Below are 23,476 nucleotides of genomic sequence, written 5' to 3'. Positions count from 1 at the left end.
TCAGCACAATGCACCGAGTAAACAGCTCTCTCAACTGGATCTTCTCACACAGCATAAGGGACATTTCCACCCCTGATTGCCCACAGGATAGTCAGACTGCCTGAAGATTGGTGTGGATATGATGGGATACAATTTGTATAAAAGCTGCTCCTTCACTCACCATCTCACTTGCTTTTCAGTCCCTATAGGAAGTGAACCAGCTCTGGAAGAGGAAGAGGAGGGAATGGGCACAGTGGGTGGACTCTCTGATATAACAAGGTGTAGAGCTGGATGAACTCAGCAGGCCAAGCAGCAGAGGAGCCGGAAGGCTGACGTTTCGGGCATAGTTTTCAGAAATGCTCTCTGCTCCTCTGATGCTGCTTGGCCTGTTGTGTTCATCCAGCTCTACACCTTGTTATCTCAGATTCTCCAGCATCTGCAGTTCCTACTATCTCTGGGTGGATTCTGATTGACGTCTCTCACAGTCAATCCAAATATTTCTGCAGCAACAGGAGTTTCCTGAAGCTTGGGAAACTGACCGGTGAAATGGAGGTGACTTTGCGCAGCAGATCAGGTGGGGATTTAAACTTGTCATTGTCCCATCTGAATAAGACCTCACTTATTGCAGCTGCTGTCTCAGTTCCCCTGGTAAATGTTTGACAGAGATTTCTGGTGTGGGAATAGCATTCTTCACCCTGAGACTTTCAGATTTACATGAGTGTGGGATCAGGTGTTTGACAACAAATCAGAAGAGGAAGACGTGTAGCATTTCAAGGCAGTGATGACATGTAGTAGTGAAGCACAGGGACAGGGGAGGGAGGGACAAATGAGGCTGTGGCATAGGACTGATGGAAGGATCTGGTGTTTGGGGACTGATTCTGACTTGGATTGAGACGGGACTGATTGTAGATACAATATGAGTATTGTAGATGCCCTGTGAGTTGATATCTGACAGCCCAGACCCTGACCCCGCAGAAATAATTTCAACATTCAGCTCCTCTCATTCCTCACTCAGGATGGCCTGATCTATCCCCTTCTTAAGATGTCCCTATCCATTTGTCTTTCTCAGAATGTCTTAGTCTGTTCACCTTTCCCAGGATGTCTCCGTCTATTCACTTTTTGAGGATGCTGCATGCTTTTCATCTGTCCTGCGATGTCTCAGTACATTCACCTCTCCCAGGATGTCCATGTCCATTCACCTCTCCTGGTCTGTCCCAGCTTAGAACCTGTTTGAAATATCGTTAAGCGTGCAGTACACTGGGATGCTGTTGCCATTCTCTCTCTCTGGTGGACTTTCATTCTCATCCTCTCTCCTACATCACAACCTCTTATCTACCAGACAGCAGTAAAATCTGAGTCATTAAATAGGCTTAATACTAATTTGTGGAGAATTTTCCACCTACAACAGATCAGAATAGATGTTGGATGGCCAGAATGAAATCAACCATGGTGAAAGTTTCAATCATTCATCAAGCTCCACTTCCACTGACTTCATTAGACTCTTAATTCCAGATTTTTATTCAATTCAAATTCTGCCATCTGGCATGGCATGATTCAAACCCAGGTCCCCAGAACATTACCTGGGTCTCTGGATTAACAGTCCAGCAATAATACCATCACCTCCCCTAAATATCATAAGATCTTCTAACACACACGATTCACATGTTGTACAATTGTGAATACAAGGAAAGGTACATGGAAGAGAAACCCTTCAAGTGTGAGATGTGCAACTGAGCCTTCACACATTCAATATTTGTGAGTCAATGTTGCATCCAAACCAGGGTGAAACCATTTGAGTGTCATGCTTGCAACAAAGGCTTTGCACAATCATCAGGGCTTGTTGAATCACCAGTCACAAAGGGGAGAAACTATTCACATGCAAATTGTGCAGCATATCGATCTCGTATTCACTGCAACTTCAAACAATCACATTCACACTTGGGAGAGACCATTGATGTAAAAAGCGTACAACAATCAGTTTCAAACATCTTGACTGTCTGGGTATACCAACACATACACAGGTGAGAAGCAGTTCACGTGTGAGGTGTGCAGCAAGTTCTTTCTGCATTCATGGTGCCTCTATGAACACTAATGTTTGTATTGTGCAACAAATCATTCACGGTTATTGTGCCTCCACATATACCAATGCATTCTCACTGGTGAGAAACTGGTCAAATGTGTTAGTAAGCCCTCACACAGCTCAAGACTCTCCTGATCATCAGAAAATTAACACAGTTAAAACCTTAAAATGTGAGGTTTGTGACATGGTTGCCACACTAATTTCCACCCTCTTGACGCACCAAAGGATTAATATGGGACAAACCATTCGAGGGTCAGGTGCGTCCTTACAACAGATGCGAGATATTAAAACAGTCATCGATCCTCCATGACCATCAACACATTTGCACAGGGGAAAACCACTTAAGAGTGATGTCTGAGAAAAATCCTAAGACCATAAGATGTAGGAGCAGAAGTAGGCCATTTGGCCCATTGAGTACACTTCATCATTCAATAAGGATCACCTTCATGGCTCATCTGATAATTCTCAACTCCTCTTTCGTGCCTTTTCCCTGTAAACCTTGATTTCCTTACTGACTAAAAATCTGTCTATAAGGCCGTAAGATATAGGAGCAGAATTAGTCCATATGGCCCATCAAGCCTGATTTGTCATTTGATCATGGCTGATATGTTTCTCAACTCATTCTCGTGCCTTCTCCCCATAATCTTTCATCCCCTTAGTAATCAAGTATCTTTGTCTTAAAGACACTCAATGACTTGACCAGCCTGTGAGAGAAAAAAAACATTCTTCTCATCTAAAATTGGCAATTCTTTACTCTGAGATTATGTCCTCTGGTCTTAAACTTACCAACAAGGGAAAACACCCTCACAGTATCTACCTTGTCAATCCCCTTAAAAATATTTTAAGTTTTTATAAGGTTTCCTCTTCTTCTACTAAATGCCAATGGGTACAAGCCCAACCTACTTAACCTCTCCTCATAAAAATTCCTTCTACGCCTGGAAACAACCTTGTAAACCTTCTCTCATGTACCTCCAATGCCAGTATATCCTTAGATAAGGGGACTCGAACTTTCACAATATTCCAGCTGTGATCTGACCAGTGCCTTGTATCACAAGACCTCCCTACTTTTATACTCATTCCCTTTGAAATAAAGGCCAACATTTAATTTGCCTTCAGTACCCACTGAATTTGGATGCTAGCTCTTTGTGTTTCATGCACAAGGATGTCCAAATCTCTATGTTGTGTTTCTCCATTTAAAAAATGTTCAGCCTTCTATTCTTCCTGAGAAAGTGCATAACTTCTCCTTTTTCCACATTATGTTCCATCTGTAAGGTTTTTGCCTACTGAATAAATCCATCCATCTGCCTCTGTAGACTCCTTGTATCATCCTCAATACTTGCCTTCCCACCTATTTTGTGTCATCTGCAAACTGGTCAACAGTACATTTACTTCCGTTATCCAAGTCATTAATATATAGTGTAAATCATTGTGTCCCCAGCACTGATTACAGTAGCACTCCACTAGTTAAAGGTTGCCATCCCAACTCTGTCTTCTTCTAGTTAGCAAATCCTCAATCCATGCTAATATACTACCCCAAACACCATGGGCTCTAGTAAATAGCCTTATGTGTGGTACTTAGATTTAGATTTTACAGTCACATGTACTCAAGTACAAAAATACAGGAGTACAGTGAAAAATGCTTAATATCGTCACATGTGCCTTTATTTTAGGTACAAAGGTACCGAGGTACACAAAACTTTGGTACAAAGTATTAACAAAAAAAGAGTTAAAAAGTTAAGCTTTACCTTTACAGACCCACCCGCACACAGAGATACCGCTATGCCAAGCTAAGAGACCGCTACAAGCTGCTGAGAGACCAGGCCGAGACACTGCTATGTGCTGCCGAGAGACTGGGCCAAGTCACCACTGGTCTAAGAGACCATCATGGGCCATCGAGAGACCATGCCAGGCCGAGAGACCCCTATATGCCACCGAGACACCACTACGGGCCCCTTGCTGGGTCTGCGCTGTGGCTGGGAGTGAAGAAAGAACACATCAAAAGAGAAACAGGGAAAAAAAGAGAAAAAAAACAGATGGAGCAGATAAGCTCCGGCTGAAGCGTCCAACTCCGCCACCACCTTGACTTGTTGGATACCTTGTGGATATCCAATATATTACATCTACTGATTCCTTTTTATCTACCCTGCTTGTTACCTCAATGAATGGCATGATTTCCCCTTCATGAAGCTATTCTGACACTGTTTGATTAAGTTTGCAGCTCTAAATGCTCTGCTATTACATCCTTTATGAGCAGCTAGGGGTGAAACTGAAAAGCAGAAGCAAAGAAGTAATAATCTCCAGACTACTATCTAAGCCACCAGGTAACTGGTACAAGGCCAATCAGATTAAAGATGTAAATGCATGGCTCAAAGATTGGTGTGGGAGAAATGGTTTTTGTCATTTATATAAATGATTTGGATGTGACTATAGCAGGATGTGGTTAGTAAGTTTGCAGATGACACCAAATTTGCTGGTGTAGGTGTCAGTGAAGAACATTATCTCAGAGTACAATGGAACCTTGATCAGATGGGTCAATGGGCTGAGGAGTAGCAGATGGATTTCTAATTAGATAAATGTTAGATGTTGCATTTTGGGAAGGCAGATCAGGGCAGGACTTAATAGTAGGGTCCTGGGGAGAGTTGCCAAACAAAGAGAACTTGAGGTACAAGTTCATAGTTGCTTGAAGGTGGAGTCACAGGTAGCCAGGGTAGTAAAGAAGGTGTTTGGTACACTTGCCTTTATTGGTCAGTGCATTGAGTATAGGAGTTGGGAGGTCATGTTGTGGCTGTATAGGACATCAGTTAGGCCACTTTAGGAATACTGCATTCAATTCTGGTCTCCCTACTATAGGAAAGATGTTGTGAAACTTGTCAGCGTGCAGAAATGATTTACAAGAATATTGCCAGGGTTGGAGGGTTTGAGCTATAGGGAGGCGGAATATTCTAGCCTATTTTCCCTGGAGCATTGGAGGCTGAGGGTTGATCTTGTCGAGGTTTATAAAATCATGAGGGTATGGATAAGGTGAATAGCTGAAGTCTTTTCCCCAGGGTCGGGGAGTCGAAAACTAGAGGACATAGGTTCAAGGTGAGAGGGGAAAGATATAAAAGGGACGTAAGGGGAAACTTTTTCACGCAGAGGGTGGTGCGTGCATGGAATGAGCTGTCAGAGGACGTAGTGGAGGCGGGTAGAATTACAACATTTAAAAGGCAGCTGGATGGGTAAATGAAAAGGAAGGGTTTAGAGGGATATGAGCCAAATGCTGGCAAGTGGGTCTAGATTAATTTAGAATATCTGGTCGTCATGGACAAATTGGACAAAAGGATCTGTTTCTGTGCTGTACAACTCTATGATTCTGAATGTGTTCAAATTCTTGGAACATTAGCAACAGTACTGGATAAGGAGGGAGCTGTTCTGATGGGATAGACTGCACCTGAATCATGCTAGGAATCATGCTAGAGCTTTTCAAGGAAGTCTCAACCAGAGTGGACAGAAGGGAATCAGTAGATATGTTGCATTTGGACTTCCAGGAGGAATTCAAAAAAGTACCTCACAAAAGGTGTTGTTGGACATAGTATATTGGCATGGATGGACAATTGGCTGATGGGCGGGAAACAGTGAGTGGGGATAATGGGTTCTTTCTCAAGTTGGTGACTTGTAACCAGAGGGGTTCCACAGGGGGATAAACACTGGGATTGCAATTGTTTACAACATATATTAATGACTTGGAGAAAGAAAGCAAAGGTACTGTAGCCAAATTTGCAGATGACATAAAAATAGCTTGAAAGGCAAGTTGTGAGAGGGCTATAAATAGTTTGCAGAGAGACAGTGAGACGTTATGTAGGCAAAAGTTGGCAAATGAAGTATAATGTGGGAAAATGTGAAGTTGTTCATTTTGGAAGGGAGAACAAAAGAACAAGGTATCATAAATGGACAAAAGTTGCAAGATAATGGACTTGGGGGTACTTGTGCATAAAACATAAGAAGCTAGCCCACATAGATAATCAGGGAGCTGAATGGAATGTTCAGTGATTAGAACGAGGTCAGTCAGGTAGATCTCATAGAACATGATTTCCCTGATTGGACCAGCTTAGCAGCCCCAATCAGGGAGCCCTGGCTGACAGATATAAACAGGGGTGTCAGAGATGCTGTTCGCTCTGAAAGCTGGTTCTGAGGGAGCTGGATCAGTGTCAACGACTTTCCATGTGTACATAGGTGGCGACTTGGTGATGGGATACTGGCTTCTATGGTGTTGTCCCAGTGGCGACGAGAGAAAAGCACACTCCTGAAGAAATTCACTCACAACAGTCATCTTTGAGTTAGGGGTAAGCATTTCTGGCATCATAGTATTATTTGGAAAGCTTGACTCATTTAAACCTGCCGTTGAACACTGGGCCCTCTATGTGGAAAGAATACATTATTTTTGCTGGGCAAATACACTGGGGCAGATGAAAAGCAACTCTCCTGACAGCTTGTGGACCTGCAGCTTTTATGGTTATTATTCTGGCCTAACTTTCCCTGAGTCTTTGATTGGATTTGATTTATTTATTGTCATGTGTACCTAAGTACAATGAAAAACTTTGTTTGCAAGCAGTAAAGGCAGATCACAGTAAGCAAGGACGTACAGATCATAGGATGAAAAAAAAGAGGCATACAGCTTACATCACACAGGGCATGTGCTAGGCAAAATCAACATTAGCAAGATCAGCATTATTTGAAGTTAGACAATCCAAACATCCATCTAATAACAGCCAGGAAGAAGCTGTTCCTGAACCTGCTGGTACACATTCAGGCTTCTGTACCTTCTGCCTGATGGAAGAGGTTGTAGGAGAGCATTACCGGGGTGCGATGGGTCTTTGATGATGTTGGCAGCCTTTCTGCGGCAGCAAGACTTGTACATGGTGTCCATGGATGGAAGGTTTGCTTCTGTGATGGTCTGAGCTATGCACACCACCTAGTATACTTTCTATGGTCCTGGGCAGAGCAGTTGCCATACCAGGCTGTTATGTACCCAGACAGTGTACTTTCAATGGTGCATCTGTAAAAGTTGGTGATGGTCTTTATGGACATGCCAAATTTCCAGAACCGCCTGAGGAAGAAGAGGCATTGTTTTGGCTTCTTGACTGTCACGTCCATGTGGGAGTCACCAGATACTAAAACCTTTCAAGAGTTGATGGATTTAGTGAAGGCATATCACGATCCCAAGCATCTTCTAATTCTGAGACGCTATCAGTTTTACATGGCAATTCGAGAACCAGGGGAATCTGTATTGGGATTTTTGACAAAGTTAAAATGACTGGAAGAGTCATATGACTTTGATATAACCCTGAATGAGATGCTGTGAAACTGCTTTGTATGTGGGATTAATGATCTAAACATGCAAAGGCGCCTACTAGCTGAAGCCCAAATGGACTTCAAACAGGTGCTACAACTGGCTTCATCATTGGAAAATGTGGCAAGTGGAGCTTATGAGTTACAGGGTATTCCGATAGAAGTGGACATTCTTGCCTGTCCAACTGAACGTGGTGAACACCACTTGAGTGAATGCAATCACATAACCTCACTCAGGATACATCTTGAATGGAGGGACTATAGGTTGGCCCAAAGCAGAACCCCAAAATAGAGCCAAGGCTCAAGCAAACAGTTAAAATTTTCTTCAGGATCCGGGCTGGCAGGCCATTGTAGTTGCTGTCGGTATGCAGACTAGAGACAGCAAAAGAGTCCCACTAGACTGAAATTGAGTAAGAGAACTCCTAGGCCAGTATCTAGTAGAGTACACACCCTGGAAAATCCACCTACATCTGATTTCAAACAGTTAAATTGCTTAGCAACATCAAACTCAGAACCAATCAAAATAAACGTGTAGTTATACAGTCACCCAGTTCTTCTGGAGGTCAATAACAGCACAGTCGTTTCAGTGATCGCAGAACTAGTCATTAACAAAATTCTCTCTGGACTCCAACCCTTACGTTTGCGCAAGATCTTGGCTAGACTGAGAACCTATAATGGGGAACCTTTACAGACTGCTTCCGGTCTCTTATGAGAAGCAGCTTGTTCAGTTACCAATAATTGTAGTAAAAGGCTCAGGTCCAAGCTTGATGGGGTGAAAATGGTTGAGAAAGATTCACCTAGATATGCCCAACATTTTTCAATTAGGCTGCATGAGTGAAGTCCTGATTAAATATCTGGAAGGTTTTCAGGAAATTCTAGGGAATAGCAAGGGAGCCAAGGCTACCTTGCATATTGACAAGGAAGCAATTTTGCGATTCTACAAGGCACCCCCACCCAGTGCCATTTGGATTATGTACAAGTGTAGAGGCAGAAATCAGAAGGATGGAAACTGGTGTGGAATGGGCACCACCAGTCATACCGATTGCGAAGCCCGATAGGTTGATTTGCTTTTGTGGGGATTTTAAACAAATATTAAACCGCTTTTCACAGCTGGATAAATACCCTATCCCTCACGTAGAGGATTTATATGTTGGCAGAGGGGCTGTCCTTCACGAAGCTGGACATGAGCCATGCGTACTTGCAGTTGCAGTTAGATGAGGATTCCCAGAGTATGCTACAATTAATACTCATAAGAGTTTGTACCAATATATGAGACTGCTATTTGGTGTATCATCAGCCTGTGCAAGTTTTCAACAGATGACGGAGAACATTTTACAAGGTGTACCCCAGGTCACTATTTATCTAGATATGTGCTAATAACCGGGAAGACTAATAAGGAGCACTTAGAGAAGTTAGACATAGTCCTTAGACGTTTCTACCAGGCAGGTGTACACCTTAGAAGGGAATGTTAAGTGTCCCAGGCATAAGTGACCCATTTGGGCTACAGAGTTGACAACACTGGGTTACACCCATTGGAAGATAAAATGAGGGCGATCAAAGGTGTCCTGCCTCCCACATTTGTACCAGAGCTTAGGTCTTTCCTTGGGCTGGTGAATTATTACAGAAAATTCATACACAACCTGGCCTCCATCCTGGCATCTTTCAATCAACTCTTTTTAAAAAAAAGATCAACCTTGGAAATGGTCGCATAGACAAGCCATAGCTTTCAGGGAAGTGAAGAAACAGCTATCATCCTTTAAGGTGTTGGCACACTACGATCCCAAGTGAGACATGCAATGCCTCTCTGTACAGCACCAGGGTAGTATTAGCTCATAGCTGGCCCAATGAAGAGGAATGCCTAATAGCATATGGATCTAGAACTCTGGCAAATGCAAAACTTAAATACGCTCAGTTAGAGAAGGAAGATTTGCTGGTCATATTTGGAGTCAGGAAGTTCTACCAATACCTTTACAGATGTAAATTTGTGTATGGGATAGGCTAAAGGGCTAAAGTTGTTGAAGATACTCGACAGTTGTGTGATCTTGAATATGTCCTGTGATGGGCAAGTCACATTCCTGTACGTGCCAAAGACAGCGCAATCTATACTTGTTTTTTCTGTACTGGCTGCTTGTTACACTGTTTTGTTCCGAGTTGTTGGGCTTCATCTTGGACCAGGATCGTGAATGGTGCCAGGAACAAACCTAAGGCTCCAGGTTGAGGGGTCCCCGAGGGGTAGAACGGCGTGAGGCTTATTGCTTTTTACCTCTTTCTTTTTCATTTTGCATTATTACTTAATAAACATTTATATTTAAGTAAATTCATGTTATCGAGTCTTCTCTTAACTACATTTAACCGAATCCAAAAAAAACCGTTTGGATACATTTTGGTGATCCAAGACGTTTTTGGCGATGAAGATGGGATTCGGGAAAATGTTTAAGAGAAGGGAAAAGCAACCTGATGCTCTGGAGACCTTCTGTGTTCCAGGGTGGAATGCGGCAGTCTCTGAATTCAGGTCTGTAGCTGATATACTAGCACAATTAGTACCCCCAAAACAATGGGGGATGGTTATAATTGGAAAAAGAGAGAACTGGAGGCCAGGTTTCTGTGCTGTGCAAGTGCACTGAACCTTATAGAAGTGTTAACTCTTCATGGTCTGGTTCATGTGCACCTTTGTTTATTGGTTGCTAAATGTTGTCATGTACCATTCGTGTATTTTTGTTCCCTGAAGCTCGAGATGTGGGGATACTTTGAAGTTAGTTTGCATTTTGGGAATGTCTGGGGATTTGAAAGTATGGTGATTTGAAAGAACGGTGTGTGCCTGTATCAGTGTGGAACGTGTATAGTTAATATAATGGTTTCTTAAAAGGACATCAGTGGTTGTGTAAAGCAAAAATCTGCAACAAAACGTTGATTCAAAAAAGTTGGTTCGTAAAGCTTGGGTAAATTTTAATTCTAGAAATTACCATGTTTGCAATTTCATTTTCTGGCCAGAATGAACTTCCAAATACTGGTTTAATACGAGTGAATCTTTAATTCTGGATGAGAAGATTGACTCATTGTCAACGTACTTTGGCGTAAAACTATCTAAGTGATAGGGAAATTGGGATGTTGTGGGCATCTCTGTGGGCGAGGAGTTTAAAAAAGGAGAATTTAACAAAGGAGGTGGGCTTTTCCTTTGCTAAAAAGTTCAACACACTTATTTCCTTAGAGGAGGAGGATGATGTAATTTTGTACAAGACTTGGCCCCACCCCTTTTTTGAAACCATATTAGATTAATACTAATTAACCCATTCTGCTTGATGTGGAATGGATGGAGGTCGTTTATTTTTAGAAATTGGAGTCAATGAATGCTGACCCTGTTTGCAGACTTTCAACATCACAACACAGTGATGGATGAGGCACCCTCAATCTATCAAGCCATTCAGCAATAACACATTTCAGTGTTGGGAAAGTACTATGTAAACACTAAATGTATTGAGTGTCAGGAATCTCAAAACCACTGAGCCTGGATACACTTACGTATATCATGACAAAAACTATATTAAGATTCACATGCCCTGGTATTCTAAAACATTTAAATGGAATAGTTACCTGAAAATTTAAAGGGGTTCTGGGAAATGATAAAGTGCATGCACACAGTCTCAGTGGTTTCAATGCATTTGAGTTTGAAGGGGTAAACAGAATATTGAATTTGGACAAATTTATAGAGATATATCAAACATCTAGAATGAGTTATAATGTAACTTTAAAAAACGTGGGTCATCTTAGAGAAAGAACAAAGAAAGTATGTTTTGCCTGAATCAAACAGAAATGTTTGATTTCTGTTTTAAAATATTATAAGGTTATGATCCATGGACTGCAAATCTCTCCAGATCTCTGGAATTGGATAGGTGGTAATAGTTAAGTTGCAAAATTGGATGAGGTGCAGTAATTAAGGGTAGAAACTGGCAGCAGAAGACAGAAAAAAATAGAATAATGCATTGAAACAACAATTGAGGTTGAAATGCATTTTAATGAAAATGAAATTTAGATCAGGGCACCAAACTAATAGCTTTCTCTTAGTGATGTTTATGTCCTTATCTGTCTTTTTAAGGAAGGCTGAATTGGTGATCAAGCCACTACCCAAGGCATCGGGATCATGCATGGAGAGATAAGTAAAACCTCACAGATCATTTGATAAGATCATGTGGGAGTCAAGAATGTGTGACATGGTCTTAGGACACTGATGTAAGTGTGCAAAAGTGAATGTTACCTTGGAGGTAACAAACATGAGGGAATACAAGGTAAAAAAGAAATGAGGATCGGGCCTCTGACATGTACACCTACTTGACGAAAGGATTGGTGTGGCCTTGAATAGCACAAAAACATAGATTAAATTATAAAACACTGACACATAATCCATAGAGAAACTGACTTTAAAACAATGAAAGTAGTATTAGTGAAAAGAATTATAACCAAATTAAAAATGTGATTGGCTATTATGTCAAAAAGCTACAGAAATGAAAAGAGATTCTGGGAAGAGTAATAGTGGACTGACTGAAAGGGCCCATCAGATGACATATAGGTTACCCCATTTTGAGCATTTGTATGATGCATACAATTAAATAAGAATGAGAGGGTAACTAGAGATGAAGGAAGTCCTCTTTGAGCTGAACTCCAGGAGATGGGAGAGATACTAAATGAATATTTCTCATCAGTTTTTACTATGGAGAAAGAAATGGAGTCTAGAGAATGCAGAGAAATACACTTTGATGTTTTAAAAGCAGTCACATTATAGTTCAGGAAGTTTGGGAGAAAATTACGAACCCCTTGCAGAAATATTTGCATCATCTACAACTACAGGTGAGGTGCCTGATGACTGGAGGTGGCTAATATTGTACCTTTGTTTAAGAAAGGTTGTAAGGAGAAATTGGGGAACTATAGACTTGTGAGTCTGACTTCAGTCGTGGGTTAATTGTTGGAAGTGATTATAAAAGATAGGATTTATGGACATACAGAGAGACTGATTAGGGATAGTCAGCATGGTTTTGTGTGAGGAAAATCATATCTCACAGACTTGATTGAGTTTTTTGAGGAAGTTACCAAAAAGTTGATGATGGCAGAGCAGAAGGCATTGTTTATTTGGATTTTAGTAAAGCGTTTGACAAGGTTCCACATGGTTGACTAATTAGTAAAGTTAGGTCACATGGGATTCAGGGTGAGCTTATCAATTGGATACACAATTGGCTTAATGGCAGGAGATAGAAAGGGTTGCTTTTCGGATTGGAGGCCTGTGACCAGCAGTGTTCCATAAAGATTGGTTCTGGGTCCTCTTTTGTTTGTCATTTATATAAATGATTTATATGAGAATATAGAAGGCATGGTTAGTAAGTTTGTGGATGACCACCAAAATTTGTGGCATAGTACACAGTGAAGAAAGTTTTCTAAGATTACAAAAGGGATCGTGATCAATTGGGTCAATGGGCTGAGAAATGGCAGATGGAGTTCAATCTGGTCAAAGTGTGAGGTATTGCATTTTGGTATAACAAACAAAGGTAGGGCTTATACAATTAATGGTAGGGCCTCGAGTAGTGTGGTAAAACAGAGGGACCTAGAGGTACAGGTACATAATTGTTTGAGGTTTGCACCACATATACACAGGGTAGTTAAAGTCGTTTGGCATGCTTGCCTTCATTGCTCAGTCCTTTGAGTATAGGAGCTGGGAAGTCATGTTGAGGTTGTACAGGACATTGGTGAGGCCTCTTCTGGAATACTGTGTCCAGTTCTGGTTGCCCAGTTATAGGGAGGATATTATCAAGCTGGAGAGGGCTCAGACGAGATTTACTAGGATGTTACCAGATATGGAAGGCTTGAACTACAAAGAAAAGCTGAGTAGTCTGGGACTTTTCTCACTGGAGCGTAGGTGGTAGAGAGATAACCCAATAGAAGTTTATAAAATAATGAGAGGTATAGATAGAGTTAATGGTAGTTGTCTTTTCCCTAGAATGGGGGATTTCAAGATCCAGGGGGCACATTTTAAGGTGAGAGGAGGGATTTTAAGAGGCAAATCTTTTATACAGAGGTTGGTTCATGTGTGGAATAAACTTCCTGAGGAAGTGGTGGATGTGGTTACAAATACAGCATTTATTTGGATAGATACATGAATAGGAAAGGTAAGGAGGGATATGGGCCAGGAGCAGGCAGGTAGGACTGGTTTAGTTTGGGATTATGTTCGGCATGAACTGGTTGGACCGAAGGGTCTGTTTCCATGTTGTATGACTCAGGGGTCTGTGCTGTGTCCTCAAACTTTGACAATCTGATGTCAATTACTTGGTATTGGGATCGAAACCAAAACATGAATGAGTAAAGGCATAGTAACCAAGGCAGGAAAGTATGTTGTGAAGAGGAAATAGGGAGGTTGCAAGCAGATATAGATATTTTAAATGAATGGTCAAAAATCTAGGCAATGCAGTATAATGTTGGAAAATGTGAAGTTTTTCCATTTGGCAGGAAGAGTGAAAAAGCAGAGTATTATTGTTATGGAGAATGATTCAGGAGAATTGACTTCTTTAAAAAAGTGGTATAGTAAATTTCAGCGGAAGTGAAGAGAAAGACAGAGAGAGACAGGAGGCCACTGAACATGTTTTGCCTTTCAATTAGACATGGGGAGATCCGATTCTTAATTCCATTCGCTAACTTGGTTTCACAACTCTTACCCAACAAAAATCTATCGATCTCAATTTGCACAATTTTCAATTCCTATTGCTGTCCTGCAAAACAACCCAATCCTTCCCATCCTTCAAAGCATACCAACCTCAACTGTTTTATTCCAGACAGTTCCAGATTTCTACGCCCCTTTGCAGGAAGAAATGTTTCTGGGCATCACCCCTGAACAGTTGAGCTCTTGTTTTCAGGTTATAATCTCTTGTTCTGGTGTCTTGAGCCTTGTGTCTCCCTCAAAACAAAGGAAATAGTTTCTCTCCTTGTCTATGCTACCAAATCCTTTAATCATCTGAAATACCTCAATCAGATCACCCTTTAATTTCATACATCCAAGGGAATACAAACCTAGTCGTTGCGACCTGGCCTCATAAGTGCACCTTTTGATCTTGTATCCCTAGGAGAAACATAGAAAATAGGAGAAGGACTAAGCCATTTGGTCCTTTGAGCTTGCTCCACCATTCAATGTGATCCGGGTTGTTCATCCAACTCACTATCTTATTCCTACTTCTCCTCATACCTTCTGATCCTTATAATGCTAAGAAGTACATTTAATGCCTTCTTGAAAATTTTCTGTGGCAGACAATTCCACATGATCACCATTCTCTGGATGAAGACTTTGGTTCTCATCTCAGTCCCTGAATGACCTACCCCATATCCTTAGACAGTGATCCCTGGTTCTGGACTCCCCAGTCATCAGCAACATCCTTTCTATGGTTACCCTGTCTAGACCTGTTCTGACAAATCACAAGGTTCCAAGGCCAATTTATCCTTTGTTTGTGATATAAGTGGGAGCAGGAGTAGACCCTGTGACGTGTCAAGCCTGGTTCCACTATTTAATATATCTGTGGTTGACTGTAGATCTGAACCGCTTTTGCCAGCCTGCTCCCCATATCCTTTGATTTGCTAAAAGACCCAAAAACCTGTACATCACAGCCTTAAACATACTGAAATGATGGAGCACCAACAACCCTCTGAATTGGAGGATTCCTAAGATTCACAACTGTGAGTAAAGAACTTTTTCCTTATTTCAGTCCCAAGGGAATGCCCTTTATCCTGAGACTGTTTTCCAGGTTCCCAGCCAGGAGGGGAGAACAACCTCCCAATATCTACTCTGTGGTGTGATGCCCATAGCAAAATACAGATGGGGAATCTCTACATTTTGTAATGGGATAAAGAAGACCTTAAGGTCCATGGGTCTCCAGGAGGTCATCTGCACAGTAGCCCTAACCCAATGTAGCCCCCCCTCCACTCCTAGTCCCTTCTGTGATACTGAGCTTGTGTTGTCACTGTTCAGGGCAGAGATCCCTCTTCAGTTGACAACAGAATCTAATGGAGAGTAAGTTGTGTATCTGCACCTCGCCATTTTAACCCGGATGGGTCAAGTTAAAAATCAGGGGCCTTTGTCCACCTATCTCTTAACATAAGAAATAAGGAGTAGGCCTTTCGGCCCCTTGAGCCTGTGGTGCCAGCTGACTAACTCACCTGGGAGTGAGGGATAACCATTAGAAGAGGAAACACTGGGGCATCTGGGCCATGGGACTAAATGGGCTGTTTCCATGCTGTATGACTCTCTAAGATGGCAAAATTGCAAGGAGCTGAGGGATCTAGGCGTTCGAGTGAATGAGTCACATAAAATTAGTATGCAGGCAATTAAGAAGGTTATTGAAATGTCATCTCATGTTACAAGAGAAATTGAACACAAAAGTAAGCATGTTGTGCTTCAGTTATACAGGGCATTGGCAAGACTGCATATCGAGCAACATCTGCAGTTTTTGTCTCTTTCTTCAAGGAATTATGTAGTTGCATAGAGACAGTTCAGAGAAGGTTTGCTAGATTGATACCTGGAATGAGCAAATTGTCTTATGAGGATAGGTTGCACAGGTTAGGTTTGTTTACACTGGAGTTTAGAAGAGTGGGAGGTGACTTGGTTGAAGTGTATAAGACCCTGAACAGTCTTGACAAAATGGAAAAATTGTTTATCCTTGTTGGTGAATATAGAACTAGGGAACACTGTTTTAAAATTAGTGGTCAATCTTTCAAGACAGAGGTAAAAAGATTTTTTTCTTTCCAAAGTCTTGTGCGACTTTGGATCCCCTATGTCAGAAGACAGTAGAAGCAGAGTCCTTGCATGTTGTTAAGGCAGAAGTAGATCAATTCTTGATAGGCAAGGGAATGAAAGATTATTGGTTATAAGGCTAACTGGGAATATGGAGCATATGACATGAGCAAACCAACCATGATCTATTGAATGGGTTCAAGGGGCCAAATAGCCAATTTCTGCTTCTGACTAATATCTTTGTATGTCCAACTTTATCACAAGAATATCACTTGTGCAAGAAGTTGGGATATTTCCAAACGATGTGCAGAAATCAGAAACATTTTCAAACAATACAAGTAATTCTGGGCAAAGTCATCAATAAAGTACATCAAACATTGTTGGAAGAAATTCCTGACTTCCAAGATTCTAAAATTAGAACATAATCTTGATATACTAAGATGCTTTCTTTCGAGGAAACAATGCAGGCACTCCAAGTAGAAATAAGAGACCTAACTGAGGCAGATACAGTTACAAACTTTAAAAGACATTTGGACGGGTACATGAATACAAAAGATTTAGAAGGATATGGACAAATCCAGGCAAATGGAACTAGTTTAATTTGGGAAATGTGGTCAGCATGGACAAGTTGGACCAAAGGGTCTGTTTCTGGCCTGTATGACTCTATGATTCCACCTGAACCAGATATGACAGCTCATTTATGTCATTATACCTGACTCAATTCAAACTCGGTACAGGGGTGAGTAGCACTATCTTATCTGACAAAACTCAATGATTGAAGAACAATGTTAAAATGTACAGATCTAATGTTACTTGGTTCATATGGGACATACTCAAAGGTTAAAGAGACATTCTAAGTATTATTACAACATAAAGATTATCAGTTTTCTGAAAATGTATGTATCACCTACAATCAACAAAGCTCACTTCTGACCAAGAAATGTGTTCCCCTCAACATCTTGAAGTAAAATCTCAATCAAGTTAAGGGGTTCTGGTTGTTTGTCTGACAAAGACAAGAATAAGATTCTTCTAGTCTACTTTTAAGAAGAATAAGTGTAAGATAAAAGCAAAGATCCATATAATGTATAGTTGAGCTCTGTCTAGGGAGCTCAGGCCCATGATTTGCACATCCTGCACTATGGGAAATCCTAGATGCTCCTGGCGGTCCGAATGAACAGGCTGGAGAAATTTAAACTTTGGGCTTTAGAGATTGAGTGACAGCTAAGGGCCCTACAGTTCATTCATGAGGCTAAGAGGTTTGTGGATAGCATATTTCAGGATGTGGTTAGCTAATAGATAAGCTAGCGCAGACAGAGAAGGAAAAGGGGGAATAGCCAGAGGTCACGGTCCATGTTGGGACCAATGAGATAGGAAGAAAGAGAAATGAGGTCCTGAAACCAGACTTCAGGGAGTCAGGCAAGAGAAGAGCTCAACTGTTCAGGGGTGATGCCCAGAAACATTTCTTCCTGCAAAGGGGCGTGGAAATCTGGAAGTGTCTGGAATAAAACAGTTGAGGTTGGTATGCTTTGAAGGATGGGAACGATTAGCATACATACAAATACTCCGTCCATCCTTGGGGCCTGGTCTGCTTGCAGAAACACAGCAGGCTCCCGGAGGCCAGGCCTAATCTTGAGGGCCTGTCCACTACAGAGGACTGGTCCACCCACAGAGGTCTAGCCCACTCATGGAAACACAGTCCACTCGCAAAGGCATAGTTGACTCATGAGGTTCAGTCCAGACACAAAAAGTGAAAACACGTGAAAAAGTAAAGTGAAAATATGTAAAACTGTGGTGCAAGGAGCAAGCCTTGCTACCAAGTCATTTTTGCTTCAGTTCCAGAAAATAACAATACACTGGCTGCAACCAGCCAGTTTAAAAAAAAAAGCAGTTGCCCACTGAGAATTAAAATCCTGCAGTAACACTCGCTGTTACCCAGCCAGCCTGGAAATCAGTTCTCAAAAAGTGAAAAAGAATCCACAGTACCACTGGCTGTGGCCATCCAGTTCAGAGTCAATCCTGACTCCTGGTTATATTGATCAGCCAAGGCTTCCCTGATTGCTCCAGGTAAACTTCCACAATCAAGAACCTTGTAGTCAACAAGGTCCACCTAGTTCCAATCACTACATCCTTCCCTCCCTAAGTCTGGGGATGGAGACCTGGTCTTTCGCTTGTAGCTTCTCTCGCAATGTTTTCGCCTCAGGTCCAGTTCCTCTGACTTGGACTCAGACAGTGGCGGCATGTCCCAGACCATGGCCCATCTCACTCATCCAGAACATCTCAGGAGAGTTTTCTCCTCTTCTTCCGGTGGTAATGGTATCGAGGCTGCATCCATTTCAGAGGCTGAGGTTTCCTTTAAAGTAGACAGAGAGGGAGCACCTGCGGTTTCTGACAGGCTTCTGGCTGTTCTGAGGGACCAGGTATGTTTTGTTCCTGTCCAGTTTGTGAGGTAACAGGTTTCAGGTGATCCACATACTCGTTCAGCACTGTATCCCCTATCTGAACTTTATAAGTCATGGGATCTGACCTCGCATCAACCTCGCCTTGTAGCCATGCAGGGCCATTTCCATGGTTCCGGTACCAAGCTTTGTTTCCTGAATTAAACTGTCTGTCTCACTTAGAGGAGGGATTTGTCGGCATTGGCGTTCCTGATGCCAATTCAACCACCACATGCAGGTCTGGAAATATCATGTTTAACCTGGTGCAGAGTCTTCTTCCCATGAGCTCACTTTCCACCCAGGAAATTCTTAGGACTGAAAACGCCATTATTACACAAGGTACACCCTGTTTAAAGCAACCAAATGCAACACCGGGAAAAAAAACAATATTCACCACTGTCTGTCTTTGAGCCCAATAATCCTACACCCAACCTGGAATTAAAGATTTTGATCCCAACAAGAGCCCCCAATTTGTTATGGACCAGACTAAACCCCCTTCAGATATATCAAGGAGATGGCCTAGACCCTAACTTTTATCTTTTTTAAAGGCAAGTGTGAGGTGTTGTGCTCCAAATGTAATTTGATTGGTTACACTACTCAGCCTTCAGCAAAATACACAAAATACCCTATTCTTACCCTATTTTAAGATGCAGACGAAAGAAAGACAAATTGGTATTAATTTAACTTTATTGGAAACGTAACAGAATAATAGATTATTTAACTACAAAACAGCAACTGTTCCAATATAGTAACATCCCATTACCACACCCTTGGCAAAGGCAAATTCAGTAAATAGGTTGTCTCACATGCAGTGTTTCTCCAATCCAGGAGGAAGGAACATCAAGAGAAAATTCTGGCAGAGAGAGAACTCAAGCATTTTGCTGCAGCAGGGAGAGATGTGTGGCAGCTTCAAAACTCCCAACTACAGAAAAACCCTAAAAACTCTGTTTCTATGGGAGCCTGATACCACCTATTCATGCTGCTTCAATTGTTCTAACTTTTAAAAAAGCCCCAATGCCTCACAAGTTGTTTACTTTATTGGCTTTCAGTACACAGCTCTGTATAGAACCTTGATAACCATTAGCTGTCCCAAAGCATTATTGTAATGTAGGAAATGTGTGCACAGCCAGATCCCACAAACAGCAATGTGATAAAGACCAGACTTTTTTTTAATGTTAATGGCATTCATTGACAGATAGTAGGAACTGCCACTGCTAGAGTCTGAGACAACACGGTGTGGAACTGGATGAACACAGCAGGCCAGGCAGCATCAGAGGAGCAAGAAAGCTGACGTTTCGGGTCTGGACCCTTCTTCAGAAATGGGGGAGGGGAAGGGGTCTCTGAAATAAATAGGGAGAAGGGGAGGCGATGATGGAAGATGGATAGAGGACGGACAGGTCAAGGAGGTGGCGTTGAAGCCAGTACAGGTGAGTGGAGGTAGGGAGTTGGGATGGGGGTTGGTCAGTGGGGAGGGAGGGGCGGGTAGGTGGGAGGGAAGACGGACAGGTCAAGGAGGCAGGGATGAGGCTAGTAGGTAGGAAGTGGGGGTGGGGATTTGGTCAGTGAGGTGGGAGGAGCAATAGTGGGAGAAAAGACGGACAGGTTAAGGAGGTAGGGATGAGATGGGCTGGTCTTGGGATGAGGTCAAGGATGGGGAGATTTTGAAGCTTGTGAAGTCCACATTGAGACCATTGGGCTGCAGGGTTCCCAAACGGAATTTGAGGTGCTGTTCCTCCAGCCTCCAGGTGGCATCTTTGTGGCACCGGAGGAGGCCCAGGATGGACATGTCGTCCAAGGAGTGGGAGGGGGAGTTGAAGTGGTTCGCGACTGAGAGGTGTAGTTGTTTGTCACAAACTGAGTGTAGGTGCTACACAAAGCGGTACCCAAAACTCCGCTTGGTTTCCCCGATGTACAGGAGGCCACATCGAGAACAGCGGATACAATATACCACATTAGCAGATGTGTAGGTGAACATCTGTTTAATGTGGAAGGTTTTCTTGGGCCCTGGGATTGGGGTGAGGGGGGAGGTGTAGCACTTCCTGCGGTTGCAGGGAAAAGTGCCGGGGTGGTGGGGCGAGTGGGGAGTGTGAAGCGGACGAGGAAGTCACGGAGAGCGTGGTCCTTCGGAAGGCAGATAAAGGTGGGGAGGGAAAAATGTCCTTGGTAGTGGGGTCAGATTGCAGGTGGTGGAAGTGGCGGAGGATGATGCGTTGATGAGGTGATACGTGAGGATGAGGGGAATTCTTTCTTTGTTGTTATTGCAGGGAGGGGGTGTGAGGGCTGAGGTGCGGGAAATGCGAGAGATGCGGTCGAGGGTGTTTTTGACCACTGTGGAGGGGAAATTGCGGTCCTTGAAAAACGAGGACATCTGGGATGTCTGGGAGTGGAACGCCTCAGCTTGGGAGCAGATGCGGTGGAGACGAAGGAATTGGGAATAGGGGATGGCATTTTTGCAGGAAGGTGGGTGAGAGGAGGTATATTCTAGGTAGCTGTGGGATTCGGTGGGTTTGAAATAGATATCAGTTTCCAGGTGGTTAACAGAGATGGAGAAGGCGAGGTCCAGGAAGGAGAGGGAGGTATCAGAGATGGTCCAGGTGAACTTAAGGTTGGGGTGGAAGGTGTTAGTAAAGTGGATGAACTGTTCGAGCTCCTCGTGGGAGCACGAGGCGGCGCCAATACAGTTATCGATGTAACAGAGGAAGAGGTGGGCGATGGGGCCAGTGTAGCTGCGGAAGAGGGACTGTTCCACATATCCTACAAAGAGGCAGGCATAGCTTGGGCCCTTGAGCGTACCCATAGCCACCCCCTTTGTCTGTAGGAAGTGGGAGGAGTTGAAGGAGAAGTTGTTAAGGGTGAGGACGAGTTCAGTTAAGCGGTTAAGGGTGTCAGTGGAGGGGGACTGGTCGAGCCTGCGGGAGAGGAAGAAGCGGAGGGCTTTTAGGCCATCTGCATGGGGAATGCAAGTATATAGGGACTGGACGTCCATGGTGAAGATGAGGTGTTGAGGACCAGGGAATCGGAAGTTTTGGAGGAGGTGGAGGGCGTGGGAGGTGTCACAGACTTAGGTGGGGAGTTCCTGGACCAGGGTGGAGAAAATGGAGTTGAGATAAGTGGAGATAGGTTCGGTGGGGCAGGAGCAGGCAGAGACAATGGGTCGAGCAGGGCAGTCGGGTTTATGGATTTTGGGAAGGAGATAGAAATGGGCGGTGCGGGGTTGGGGAATAATGAGGTTGGAGGCTGTGGGTGGGAGGTCACCTGAGGTGATGACGTTATGGGTGGTCTGAGAGATGATGTTTTGGTGGTCGGGGTGGGGTCATGATCAAGGGGGCAGTAGGAGGAGGTGTCAGAGAGTTGGCTCCCTTGTCTGCGGGTTTTATAGTGAGGTTAAGGTTAGAGCAGAGGGCTGCACGTTCTGTGGGGGAGAGGTTGGAGTGGGTGAGAAGGGTGGAGAGTTTGAGGCGTTTGATGTCACATTCATTGAGGTACTTTTACAATTCCCATAGAGACTGACTTTTAAATGATTTGAATTCCCAGTAACTAACATTAAACAATAACACGATAAGGTTTCAAATTTTAAGACAATACTTCAATAAACCAATTAAAGGCAATATTAATGAAACAATACTGAGTAAGCATTTAAAACGCTGACTGAAGCAATCTTCCCTCTGAATTGCATGCTTGCGTGTGCATGCAGTTGTTCTGAGGCAACACCTTTAACTGCACTGACTTGTGATTCCAGAAGCAATGCTGTGCATGGACCTTGAAAGTCCATGCAGATAAACAAAACTTAGCGGAAACCTTGCACTGAACCTCAGAAAATAGAACATCCATTTTTATCTTTTAACATTATTGAAATACCCCATACCACAGTTATACTTTACATCCCTCTATCTGCATAAGCAGTTTTAGCAAGAACCTGTGCAATGTCATTCAGCTTTAAACAAGTTCACTTCTCCTTATTTCCCTGTTGGTAACATTGAGTGACTGACAAAGGCTGTTTCTTTGAGTTTCCAGAGCATTTCTGAACTGACTGCCAAACGGGGGCTCTCTCCAGCAATTGCTTCCACAGCCACGCCAGGATGAATCTTCAGGAGTCTTTAGATTGTCACAGGATGTGAATCTTCAACCACAGACCATGTTCCCTCCCACATTCTGCCTGGCAGCCCACAGAAAGGACACCTCTCCTCTCTGCTCGCCATTCTGGCTGCAATTCTTGGTCTCTCTGTTAGACATCTCTTTTTTTTTCTCTTTCTGTCCAAAATCTCATCTGTCCAGTCTGAATGGTTAATAACAGTCAGCCCAGCTGCTGTTGCCTTTGTTTTCAGTTGGGTGAACTTTGCATCTTGCTCAGCAAGTCCCAACCTTACCTTCCCAGCTGCCTCCTGCCTCACGCTCTCACCACTCCCGCCGCTGAATTAGAGGCCACTGTCTCACAAGGCAAGTGTTTTATAAGGAAACCTTACTTTCCCGTCTGCCTCCTGACACCAATACATTCACATATGGGAGAAACCAGTCATGTGCGAGGTTTGTCATAAGACATTCTCAGGCTTATCTGTCATTTGCAAATACCAACGCATTCATACAATGGAGAAACCATTTGTGTGTGGGGTATGTCACAAATTGTTCTTGGACTTATGAGACTTCTGCATACACCAATGTATTCACACAGGTGAGAAACCATTCATGTGTGAGTTGTATGAGAAATCATTCTCAGGCTTATTGAGCTTCCACACACACCTATGTATTCAAGCAGGGGAGAGACGATTTATAAACGAGGCATGTGAAAAATCCTCAGGTTTATTGAGCCTGTGGAGGTACCAAAGTTTTCACATGGGTGTAAAGTTATTTACATGTGAATTGTGTGACAAATCATTCTCAGATTCAACTACCCTGCAC

At 42.9% G+C, this 23,476-nt stretch overlaps 1 protein-coding gene across 1 annotated transcript in view; it reads left to right on the top strand.

Annotated features, from left to right (window-relative positions):
• Positions 1–6,275: 6,275 nt before the first annotated feature.
• LOC109937351 (zinc finger protein 271-like) overlaps positions 6,276–23,476 on the top strand; it is a 41,437-nt gene continuing 24,236 nt past the window's right edge. Inside the window, exons 1-2 of the mRNA XM_048616853.1 lie at positions 6,276–6,381; positions 11,481–11,614. The gene's annotated coding sequence lies outside the window, so the exon portion shown is untranslated. The remainder of the gene's footprint in view (positions 6,382–11,480; positions 11,615–23,476) is intronic.

The sequence above is a fragment of the Rhincodon typus genome, chromosome 35 (assembly GCF_021869965.1).
Source record: "Rhincodon typus isolate 14 chromosome 35, sRhiTyp1.1, whole genome shotgun sequence".
Lineage (NCBI taxonomy): Eukaryota > Metazoa > Chordata > Chondrichthyes > Orectolobiformes > Rhincodontidae > Rhincodon > Rhincodon typus.
This window is presented reverse-complemented; position numbering and strand designations above follow the sequence as displayed.